The sequence below is a fragment of the Pleurodeles waltl genome, chromosome 10 (genome assembly GCF_031143425.1).
Source record: "Pleurodeles waltl isolate 20211129_DDA chromosome 10, aPleWal1.hap1.20221129, whole genome shotgun sequence".
In the NCBI taxonomy this organism is placed as follows: Eukaryota; Metazoa; Chordata; class Amphibia; order Caudata; family Salamandridae; genus Pleurodeles; species Pleurodeles waltl.
The window spans coordinates 889,740,652-889,753,981 of NC_090449.1; positions in this window are offsets into that span (position 1 = coordinate 889,740,652).

The window sequence follows — 13,330 nt, forward strand, 5'->3', positions numbered from 1 at the left end:
ACAGCCTATTCAGTTGAATTTGAAAATTATTGTATTGATGTAACAGAAGTATGCATGAAGCCCAGATCACACACTCAAGATGTATCAATTAGGTTGGCTGATTTGATATTATTTGTGCATTGGCCATGTTTAAGAGATGTGTATGGAAATGATATCCAGTGTGCATATTGACACACATTGTGGAGGTCACATACCCTTATAATGTGACCTCAGCACTAGTAGCTGAATTGATTACCATTACTAGAACTTGCTACGTAAACAATTAATTCACTATGGCAATCGGCGACACATTCTTGATTTGGTCACAGCATTGCCAGAACAAACACATAAGAATTCATAAGATGGAGTTGGAAATGAAGATCATTTTCTTTCAACGTCAATTCAAATAAATTAGGTGAGTAAGATGCAGAATGAAATGACAAATGAAGAGAAAACAAAAATGAGAAAAAGCAGGATGCAGGCATAGTGAAAATTGCATATGGAGATGTACTGATGGGAGGTTTGTCTTCCCAGATTTATTGCTGCTGCAAATGGAAATGTTGATACATGGACCCACACATCTGAACGTGATGGAAAAATTAGACATATTTAAGAAGCAGTGGTTCAACCCTCATTTTCAAATTATTGCAGAAAATTGTGTCAAAATGTATAGTGTGCAAGCAAATTAATATAGATAAAATAACTGTAGTGACAACGAGCAATGCAGGAAAAACAGAAGGTCCTTTCACAAGACTACAAAGGAATTTTGTAGAAATGCAAATGGTTTACTTTTTTTCAAAATGGAATGAAACATATCCAACAAGGAGATATGATGCATTAACAGTAGTCAATTTGTTATTGAGGACGTTGTTCTCAACTTCTCTGGAGACACATAAAGGCAGGCACACTTTTCAGGAATGAAATCATGAAGGTGTTGTGCACTGATTGAAATAATGAACAAAAGTTTCATTGCAACTTTCATCCAGAAGCATCAGGAGTGGTAGACTGTCTGAATGGGTTTGTAAAAAACAAGATAGACACAGTATGTGCTTCAACATCTCTGAATTGGCCAGATACTCCTTCTTTAACACTTTTAGCATGTAAAGTACCTCAAGCAAGAAAACAGATTTTATATCATCATGGGAAGAGCCATGAGAATTCCTGGTATTCTATTGGCTGCTCTTGTAAATATCACTAATAGTTTTGTGTTGGATTACTGCAAAGGCAAGCTTGATACAGAATGCTTTATTTCCTACCAGGTTAACCTTGCTACACCTGCTGCAAGTACAGCCACTTTTCATGACCTGAAGCCAAGTAATTGGGTCTTGCTGAAGAAGCATGCACACAGATGCGGTCTAGGGCCTAGGTGGAGTGGACCACCCCAAGTGATACTCATGACAAGCACAGCTGGGTAGTGTGAGATTTGCCATAGTGGAATCATGCACCTCACACAAAAAGAGTCCATATGGCAAATGAAGAGACAGTGACACAGATCTGTGACTTGCAAAGCCAGAATCAGGTTCATCGAGTGGATCCAGAGGAGAGAGATTAAATAATTCAAGTAGAAAAACAACTTGAAAAAGCAAGATCAAGAAATTCAAGAAATTCAATCTCTTTGAAGAGTCAAACTCCAAAAACCATAAAAGCAAACCACAGTGCACAGTGGCAAACCATGCAAATCAAAAAGCAGATTAAACTCAAGCAGGTCAAACAAAAGAAACTGAAGATGGAAGCTTGATTCAAGCTGAATGGGTTGAGAGTGCAGGCAAAGCATTGAAAAGTAAGAGCAGCTTGATGAGAAGTGGTGAAAATGTAGTTGAGACAACAAAAGAGGGTGATTATAAAGAGACAGAGCAAAACATTAGGTATTATCAATTGAGAACTCAACAACAGATGTTGCACCAATAAGAATAATAAGAATGTCAAAGAGGAAATAGCCGGATCCTGAATGGCATACATGACAACAATTATGTCAGAAGAAAGAAATGTTGAATTTTGCTTGAAGAGTCGTCATGAAATGACTATTGAACTGTAAAATGACAATAATATGCAAGTTTGCTTCTTAATAAAAAAGTTTTCCCTGAATTTGAAAGATTGTTTTTTCATATAAGTTTAAATTACTCTAAAAATCACTCTGACTACTTTGAATCCTTTTGGATTACTTTAAAAACCACTTTAATTATTTGGATTCCTTTTAGATTCATTTTGGATTACTTTTGGCATTACAATTACTTTTCAGTTACTATTTATAATTTTCTATTTTGTTCTCAAATCAAATTCATTTTGAGTAAACAAATATCTTAAAAACTAGAGAAAATGCCTTCAAGAAAAGAGTAACACTGCCTGGCATTCTAAATATTTTTAATGATGTTTATTATGTATGTGGGTATTTTGATGCATCTTTCTCTTCCTACTTAATATATTTCAGCCAAACACAGCGGCTCAGTCTTCAGTAATGGTACTCATACTAAAAATAAAAGGTTAGATGATAGTAAAATGTTTGAGAAATTATTTACCAATAATAGGGAAATGATGAATTTGTCTGATTGTTATGTTTACACACACTTGTCTACTTCCTTTCCTGAAGGTGTGACATGTCCATTTACCTTCCTGTGCAGTATATTTTTCAATCCGAATGCACCAGTATTATTTTTAAAAAAATGAACATAGATTGGAATCTTGTAACTAATAGATTACCTGAGATTTCAAATCTTGAGGCAACTGAACCTCCTAAGGGAGTTATAGTGTTTTATAGTACTAACAATAGAAACAATAATGTACAGGCAAATTGAGTGAAGTCCAGGCAGAAAAAGATAAAAGCAAAGACTGGAAAGATCAAGAGAAATTATATTTAAATCTAAAAGAAGAAACTGTGATTAAAAAGTCACAAATACATTCTATTCATAGCATACTGAAAGAGCAATAAGGACGTGTGAGTATAACGCGTATGGGGCATTGTGGATTTGATGCACCAAATGTAGTAGGAAAGAGTAAATGTGCTTGTAATTATATCATAGATAAATTGTATATGCTAGGTTGTGTTGAAATGATTTATCACACGTGCAAGACAACTGCTCATTTAGGGCCAGATGTAGCAAACTTTTGTGAGTCGCAAATGGCCCGAATCGCAATTTACGACCCCACAAAATCGGAAACGGGATGCAAAAATCCCATTTCCGACTCGCAAAATGCGACGCGAGCCATTACCGACTCGCAAAAATAGCGACCCCATTTTGTGACCCGCAAATAGGAAGTCGCTATTTGCGAGTCGCAAACCAAATGCAATAGCCCTTCGCAAATTGCAACTAGTCGCAAAAAGCCCATTTTGCACTTACCATTTACCACTAACTCAGAGCAGGTGGAAACCAGAACCAAAGTATAAAAGGAGACCCAGAAGGCACCTGGGTTACTCAAGATGGCGGAGATATATGTGATAGCAATGAGGAGGAGAGCCTACGCCGCACAGCAGATGAGGAGGAGGAGCCAGAGACAGGAGAAGATATACAGAACCAGGCAGACACTTTTCCAACAAACTGAGAAGGAGATATATGATAAATACAGACTTAGCAGTGCAGCAATACTAGATTTAATAGATTTACTCAATCCGCAGCTTCAACGCCAGACTGTGCGCGGCTGCCCCATCCCTACGCATGTGCAAGTGCTATGCTCACTGCACCTCTTGGCCTCGGGTAACTATCAGGGGGTCATTGCTGTGGCAGGTGGGGTATCCCAAAGTGCACTCTCACGGTTCTTCAGAGCATTCCTAGATGCCATACTCACACACATGTCCAGATACATATACCTACCCAGGAATGAGGCAGAAATCAACAGCACCAATTTGGAATTCTACAGGATTGCCAACTTCCCCTATGTAATAGGGTGTGTGGACAGGACACATATACAAATCTGCCCTCCTGCAAATCTGGAATATCTGTTCCGCAACAGGAAGTGTACCCATTCACTGAACATACAGGTGGTATGTGACGCCCATTATGTTATCACTGACATGGTTGCCAAATTTCCAGGGAGCACAGATGACTCCTACATTTTCAGGCACAGTGGGATACACCAACGCCTATAACGTGGGGAGTTTGGAGATGGATACCTCCTAGGTATAGCTGAACACACCTTGCAGACATACACGCAGGTCAATGTGGAAACCATCTATGCCCAGCTAACATTGTACATTTTGTGCCAAACAGGTATATGCACTACGACCATGGATACTTACCCCGTACTTAACACCCAGCAATGAGAAAGAGAGGCGATACAACAGTGCACATAGGAGGACCCGAAATATCATAGAGAGGACCTTTGGACTGCTGAAGGCACCATTCAGATGCCTCCACAGAAGTGGAGGTGCCCTCCAGTATACCCCAATAAGCTTTCAAGATCGTTGGCGCATGCGCTATCCTGCACAACATTGCCACCAGAAGTGGGCTACCTCTCACCCCAGAAGACCCAGATTCGGAGGATCAAGAGCAAGAGCTACCACTTCACCATCATGGGGATAGAAGCATTGCAAATCAAGGCAGACTGAGACGGTACCTCATTGCAAACCAATACTTTGGAAGGTACGTGCTAACTGTCACCACACTCACAAATGTCACACACAAAGAGTCCAGGTGTGAAGTGGAACAAACAAGGGATTTAATAATGTGAACCAAAAAAACTAAAAGGCTGTAAAAGTCCACCTGGCATGAGGACACATTGACCTCATGTGCCTCTAGTCCAGGACAGTGCGTAGCTCACATTCTACGCCGGCCTCGCCTACCATGGCTAGTTCCTGGTGTGTCAGCAGTGCCCTGCCTTGCGCTTCCACTGTGCAACACCCTGGTGTCACTGGCTGAGACACTGCTGACGGTGGAGCCCTCCTCGACGTCCTGCGGCGTGTCAGCCGTGCCCCTAGCCACCTGTCGGGCCTCCATGATATCTACGGCGTAGCTGAGACATCCCAGTCCATGTGCCACATCACTGGCAAAGTGGGCCAGGTCTACCTGGAGGCTGACCGTGCACCGTGAAAGGCCAGTGGTGTTCACTGCCAGCCTGACGATGGAGGCAGACATGCGGTCCAGCCGGTGCATTAGCTGCCTGTCACGGCGCCTTGCACCCTCTCTCTCATTTATGAGTTCTGCCACCAGTTGTCTCACTGAGAATGCAAGGTCGCCGACATGTGTGTTGAGTTGTTGCAGCTCTGTGTGTACCAGCTGCATCCCACTGTTCTGGTTTTGCTCCATGCGCCGCATGGCCCCTGATATTCTCCTTATCTCCCGTGTCTACAGGCGCTGACCCCGTAGGAGTGCAGCCTCGGCGGGCGACATGGAGGCGTCCCCTGACTCAGCCTGCGGCACTGGAGGGACATTTACACGTCGCCTGTGACGCAGTGGAGGCTCCGTGTCATCTACAGCGGCACTGTGGCTTGGACCAGGTGCTGGCTCACTCACCAGTATGGCAACTGGTGCATCACGAGGGGACTGTGTGTGGGTGGTGCAGGTCCCTGTGTTGGCTGGTCCTGACTCCTCTGCAGGCTGGTGGCTGACCTGTGGCCCCTGGATGCTTTGGCTGGCGGTGGTGTCGTGTGGGAGACCTGTGGGACATAGGGAACACACTATCAGTATCTACCATCTGTTATCAACTTCCTAATAAACTGTTGCCTATCAACTGTCTACTTGACTACATTGCCCATAATGCACCATGCAGGTGGTTGTTACTCTGAAATGGAGCTATTTTGGTTGTGCATGCTGCTGTGTATAAGGTGGGTGGGGGTATGGCATATATGGGTGTACATGCATGTCTCATGGTACTCACCGGTTGATGGTCCTGGCTCTGAAGTGTCCAGCTCTCCCATCCCGCAAACTGCCTCTGGCTCCAAGGTCTCCTCCAATCTTTCCTCCAGGGGTGTGGGTGGTGGTATAGTGGATGGTCCCCTCCAGTGCCCCTCATCTCCCGGAGCCGCTCTGCCACTCTCTCCTTGGTCCGGGAGCTCAGGTCATACCACTGTTTCTTTAACTCTTCTATACTCCGGTGGCTGGCACCCATGGAGTTCACCTTGTCCTGTATTTCGGTCCAGATTATTTTCTTCTCCACCTCTGGCACACTGAGGGCTGCCCTCCCAAAAAGTTGTTCATGGTGCTGGCAGCATTCCTCAGTCAGCACCTCCAGCTCTTTTTCTGCAAATTTCAATTTTTGCTTTCTTGGTGTCTTTGCCATGGTAGCTGCTGTTCTTCCTGTTTGCAGTTCAGCAGTTAAAAATGGGTGTGGTCCTCCCTCCTCCCAGGTATATTTGTAAACTTCCTGGCTGTGATGTCATCATCAGGAGCCAGGAAGTGTTTTCCAGAGTGTTCTGCTGCACCTGCATTCAATTTCCAGCACAGTCGCAATTTGCGACACCCACTCGCAAATTGCGTGTTCGTTTTTAGCGCGGTCGCAAAAAGCGACCTCGCAAACAGCGGACTCGCAATCTGCGGTGCGACTTCATTTGCGAGTCGCAAATTGAAGTCGCTTTTTCTTCTTGAATACCATTTAGCGAGTCGGAAATTGCGAGTCGCAACGACTCGCAATTTCCGACTCGCTAAATTTTTCCTACCTACATCTGGCCCTTAGTTCCTCCTATAAAAATAGCCTTGAATGACACAAAGCTTAGCATATTGTCTACTTAAGTGGTGTGTTTTGTGAGTACACAGCAGGAACTTGAACTAAGATTAATAAAGACAGTTTGAAGATTAAACTCCATTTGAAAATGATGCTGGGTGATGAACTCAAGTCCTCGAAGAGGGCAGTGCAGCCCGGGCTGAGCAGGCAGACTTTTCAGCATTTTCAGCATTTTCACATACCTGCCCTGGCGGCACAGTTGTCTCCTCTGGGAGTGTATGGATCTGTTCACAGCTTGCTGGCTGCATCCAAGATGTGATGATGGCAGGTTGCAGGGGCCACTGTCTTTCCCACTGATGCCTCGGCGTCCAGAGTAGACTGGGCGGAGCTGGCTCAGTGTTGTGCTGAAGAATGCCTGGGATCTCCTGCAGCTGTGGGACAGTTTCAGTGCAGTGAGCAGAGGTTCTTCTCTTCCCTTTAGAGCAGGGGCAACACCAGGAGCATCAGGCGGTTTCTTCACTTGCTGAGACCCAGATCAAGCCTGGGATCTGTGCAGTTCAGGCAGACTGCCTCGCTCAGAAAAAGATGGTCTGTCCTCTCTAACAGACAGTACTGCAACTAATTTGATATTAAGTTGCAACAAGGAGAATGGTTATAAAGTCCTTGTCAACTCTCTGCAACATTGTGGCAATTGTTTTTCTGACAATTTGTTATGATTGAGAGACTGCAGCGTAACTGGGGTCAGAGACACAACTGTTTGGCGGAGCCTTGGAGACTTGGACTCAGTGTGTTCTTACGGCCACCTTGCTGTCTTGCCCCATCAAGAATGTCCATAAAATCAGCTGCTGCGGGAGGAGTTGCCCCTGTTCATCTAAACACTAACAGTCCACTAATTAAGGGGAAAAAGGGTCCCCAGCACGGCAAGGTGAGTGCCAGCCAGGCTAGCCGGGGAAGGAGGTTCTGCAGTAGCACCCATTGCAAAAAAAGGGGATCAGTCTCACTCCCAGGACCTACAATTGACAGTGTTAAATGCCAAAGTCTCTGGATATAGTTCCCGAATGTTCTTCTAATCAAGTATAGGTTTGGGCGATAGGTTCTCCACTAGCACCAGTAACCATCTTATCCTCCCAGCGGATCCTGGATCAATATATTTCTCCTCTTCAATCAGGAGTTCCTATTATTAGGGGGAGATGGAGATCGAATGTCTATGGGGACCCACCTGGGGCAATCACTGAGGCAGCTACTGATATATTTACTGCCGGTATGGGAGACTCCGGAGAACCATTATTGGCAGGGCAGGTACCTGCAAAGGCCCTGAATGGTTCAAAGCAACAGAGCAATCCCAATTGCACGGAATTTCAGGGAATGATGACTTCACAAGTTTCAGCTGGGGCTGCAGCGCCAGAGACAAGGCAGTTTGGCCCAAGCAGTTTGACTGCTGAGCAGCAACATCAGTTACAGGCATCAGTACATACCTCACTGGAACTCTCTGAGGCCTTCTTCTCCTTTTCAGACTATGGTAGTTTGTAAAACTCTGTTGTTGGCTTGGAAGACCACAACGGTGAGGGAATTACCCTGGTAAGTAGTTTAAAGGGTTCAAATTCAGCCAGAGTTAATGGACCATGGGATAAGTTAACTCTAAAGAACAGTGGACAGGAGGTGGGGGACTCCTCCACCACTGCTTCCCACATTGAGGACCTGACAGCTTAAGTTTTTTATACAGGGTCATTGGATCCTGTGCAAGCACCAAAAGATGAACTGCTGTGGGACTCTAACAACTTCATGCTCACCCAGACAAATTCTTTTACCCCAGTTTCAGATGCTCCATCGCTGGCCAGTGGGGACACCCCTCTGACTTTATCTGCTGTCCCATCACCTGTCTCATCACATTAGATTCTCCAGCCATAGCCGCCGTCTACAAACTTCTACAACAACAAAGGGAGGAGTATTTCAAAGACTCACACTCAAAACTGCCCCTTTTCAAGACTCAAGTAGTCTTTTTGAAATTATCTAGGACTATAGATACTCTAAATGCATGAATCCACAAAGTAGAGAAAGTGGAGGATGGCCTTCACACCGCTGTAGGTGAAGTCACAACACATTCCTCATAGCATGAAGCTCAGCTGATTATGATCTTCTCAAGGGTTGAGGATCTTGAGAACTGGTTTCGGCAGGACAATCTTAGGATACTAGGAATCCCAGAGGGGTTGAAGGGTTGACCCCCATGGGTACATAGTTCACCTTTTCAGGGAGTCTTTTCCTGCTTTGAGGGCTTGGGACATGGCTTGAGAGCCTATCGATTCCCATTTCAGTGGCCCTGAGAGGGGACATATTCTTGTTACCTGCAGGCAAATTTAATATACGTGGATAACTTTTTGCTGCTCCAAGAGATCTTCAGGGTTGCCCACCCAAGGTGCCTGATCAAGGCCTCTGGGGTTCAGTTTTTTGTCCATTCGGACTTATGTCACAAAACGGAGGGTCAGCAATGGCAGGGGAGAGAGCACATCCCTGCACTTCAAAAACTTGAGGCTGCTATTTTATTATTGGAACCTGCAATTTTGCACATTAAGAATGAGGGGCAAGTCTACTCTCCGACACTGTAAAGGTTGAAGAGCTATTGGTCAAGTGGCAAAGCGGCAGCTATTGCTTGCGGTCTTAGACTTCTTTTCATTTCCCTCCTCTTTCCTTTTCCCTTTTCTCCATCTTACTGCTCATTTTCCTGGCATTCTTGGTCCTGCTAGTATGTCTTTCTTGGATTTGTTGGGCTGAGGGTCTCTGGATGCTCTCTACTCATTTTTGTCATTCTCGAATTGGAGAATTTTTTTGGGGGGGAGGTTTGCTTTCAGGACTTATGCAGGGTCGAAGGTCTTTCTTCGTAGAGGGGTTGTAGGTATCCCTTCTTTTGAACTTTGGTCGGGGGAAGAATTAGGGACTCCTTGGGGGAGGGGGCAGTTGTTTTTTGAGGAGGGCCTCTGGAGAGGGTTTGGGTTTGTTGAGTAAACAGTGGGCATGGACTGTGGGAGAGAAAAAAGAGAGATACTTGTTTCATGAGAATTCTGCACAAAGTCAGATTCTACTTTTTCATCCTTTTGTGAGGTGTGCTGGATGCCGTATTGAGTATGACAATGGCTAGTTAGGTAGGTTGTCATGACCAGCAGCTACATATCCTCTTGTGGAACATAAATGGCATGAAGTCACCCATAAGAAGAAATGAATAAGGGAAGAGCTGTACTATTTGTGTCCACATCTAGTCTGTCTGCAGGAGACCCACCTTTCTAATACCCAGATTCCTCTCCTGGATAATCTAGGTTATCATGCCCTGATCACTGCTTCTGGCCAGAGAGGAATTGCTCTTCTGGCTCGGGATAAGAGTTGGGCTCTTGCTGGTCATTGTTGGAATTCAGGGGGTCGATGGTTCACTGCAGTAGTTACCATGAGCCACTTTAGGCTTACGCTATGCATACTCTATGGTCCTAATGCGAATGACCCTGTAGTTTTTAACAGTCTTCTGTCTGAGCTGCATTGGTGGCGGGAACCTATGATACTATGTGATGACTTCAATGTTATTCTTCATCTGCGATTCAACTTCTCCTATCTCGTGTTTGTAAATTGTGAAAGGAAAAGGGCATAGTATACCATCTGGGCTTTGGGAACTATTTATGGGTGCTAGGAGTTCAAAGAGGGGGCCTTTTCTCTGATCCCAAGGTTCTAAATCCCAGGCTGTTCTGAATGTATAAAATACACAGAATAGGGAGAAGGAGGTGCGAGGGGGATCTGCAGAAATGTCCTCCCGAACTTATCATGTACCAAAAAAATCAATGGATCTTGAATCCAGAGAAGGTTATGTCTGTCAATCAATTATTCGAGCCATCCTATATTTTGGACATAGGACCCTTACCCAGATTTTGTGGCATGCTTAATCCTCAAATCCTACTCACTTTCAAGACAGTAGGGGTAGATTTATGAAAGTGGCACTACACCGAGTGCAGCACCACTTTCCCTGCGCCCCTTAGCGTCCCTCTACTGCCACCATGTGTGCGCCGTATTTAAAATATGGCGCACCATAGTGCAAGCTATGGGGCTATAGCGTCATTTCTCATGCCGCTATTGATGTACTCTACAGGAGTAGCGCCAAAATATTGGCGCTACTCCTGCACAGTATATTGGGCCCTATTCTAAATAATGAAAGCCCCCTTCTAATGCCTGCATGCGTTAAAAGTGCCGTAAATAACGGTGCAAGCTAATCTCATAGATTTCCTTATGCAATTTTTTCGGCTTCCCTAAAGGGGAATGCCCCCTTTCCATGCATTTTGGCGGTCATTATGAACAAGGCGGGAAAGACCGCCGACCGCTGTGGCAGCGCTAACCAGAATCCCGCCGGCAGCGGCGAATGGAAACCCACCATATAATGATAAACAAAACCAACCCCACCAAAAATTCCCAGACCACAACTTCCGCCAGGACCCTGTCGGCGGGAATCCCGACCCGCCACTGCCAAGCACACCCACATCCCGCCCTCCAAATAATGATGCACAAATCACCTCGGCGGACAGTGGAGGCCGGACGACCATTGGCGGCTGCGACCGCCACGAGCGGCAAGTGGGCCCAACAGCAACCAGTGCACACATTGGCTAGGCCTAGCACCCACACACCTGACACACATCCAGAACACCATAAAACACCCCCAGACACACCCCACAATCCCTTGTAACAAAACCAGGACCAGAAGACGGAGAGCACCAGAGCCAGACAGAGAACGCCAGCAGACAGGACATGCATATCGACCCACACAGGAGCACCCAACCCCCGTCCCCAGTCCCAACGCCATCCACCACCCTCACCATGTCCCCCCCCCAAACAAATCCTCGCTTCACCGAAAGGGAGCTAAGGACCATGGTGGACGAGATCCTAAAAGCGGAGCCACAAATATTCGGGTCTGAGGTGCAGCACACACCCATCGCACTGAAAATGGAGCTGTGGCAGACCATTGTGAACAGGGTGAATTCAGTGGGACACCTTCCATGCACCAGGGATGACATCCGCAGGAGATGGAACAACCTGCAAGGGAAGGTCAGGGCCATGGCATCCAGGCACCACATCGCAGTGCAGAAGACTGGGGGAGGACGGCCACCAACACCACCCGACTACACAGACTGGGAGGAGAAGGTACTCACCATCCTGCACCCAGAGGAACTCACTGGACTCACTGGAGGAATGGACTCGGGTAAGTCATCTACAATTACCCCATGTACACCATACCTGTAATGCATGCACCACTCCACCCCACCCACACCCACCTAGACCCACACCCCACCCAGCCTTTACCCACCACATCCACCACCCTGCATCACCCACAACTCACTACCAGGCCCACATTACTCCCGCTGTGCACAGCCACCCACCCCTGCATGTACCCACAAAGAATAATAACCCCAGCACAATGTAACCCCACAACTGCCACTAAATGCAATGACCACCTCACTAAGGCACCCTGGAAGGCCACCGAAAGGCACACCAGCCCAAAATTGCACAGTTCAGTACACCTCAAACCCTCATGCATATGTAACATAAATTTCTATGTCCACCAACAGACACCACCACCCATGCAACCCTAATGGAGGGGACAAGGAGTGCCACAGCACTCCAGGGAGACAGAGGCACATCACAGGACACTGGTGAAGGCTCCCTGGACACTGGTGTGCAGGCAGGCCCCTCACACAGCCCTGGATGCTCACCATGCAGCAGCCCAACCCAGGAAAACACTGTCACTCCTAGCACCCAGTCAAGACCAGCACGCCAGGGGAGGCGTACCCACACCAGTGGACCTAGGGCACAAACAGGTGGAACACAGCTACAGTGGCCACAGTCTCCCACCCCCAACATGCAGGAAGACGAGGGCCCCAGTACAAGTGGCAGGTCAAGACCTGCACAGGGGACACAGGCACAGGGGGCCAGGCAAAGTCAAGTGCCCCAGTGGGTCAGGGGGTAGGGCACCAGATAGATTCAGCAGCCCAGGACGTCATTGCAGAGGTATTGGGGGCCTACCAACATACCCAAGATAGGTTGGCACAGATTGCAAAGTCAGAGGAAGCAGCTGGAACAACACCAACAGGCCATGGAGCAGTGGAAAGAACACAATGCCACAATGGCCACCATTGCTGGAGCACTGCTGCAGTTGGTCAACAAACAACCAGACACCCACAACAGCCCTGGACAACCAGCAACAGATGACCCAAGCAGCTGAAACAGCACAGGAAATACCCTCCCAGGAATCACAAGGCCCAACCATGCCACCCCAAGAAGCTCCACAGCAGGCACCCAAACGTAGTCTCAGGCCAAGATATGGCACTGGAAACCCAGCTAAGAACAAGCCCCACTCCAAAAATTGACACTGCTACTACTGCCAAGGATCCATCCCACCCATTCACCAACTACAGTTAGCTGAGGGCTAAATAAAGTAGTGAACTACAAATAGGACTCACCTATGACATCAAACAGGCCTGCTACCAAGTCGGTTTTGAGGACACCCAACCACTAGAACTTCCATCACTGTACATAGCACATTTCACTGTATTCCACCAATAAACCACATAACTCACCTGTGACACTGTCCCCTGTCTTCAATGTTGAACAAAGTGGAGTATGGATGCAACTGGCAGGGAACAACTTTATTGTCAAATTGTGCATGGTGGTGGTAATGTGTGTTTCAAATTAGGCAAGGAGGGAATGCATATATTGTCTGTCAGTACCATGCTGAAGA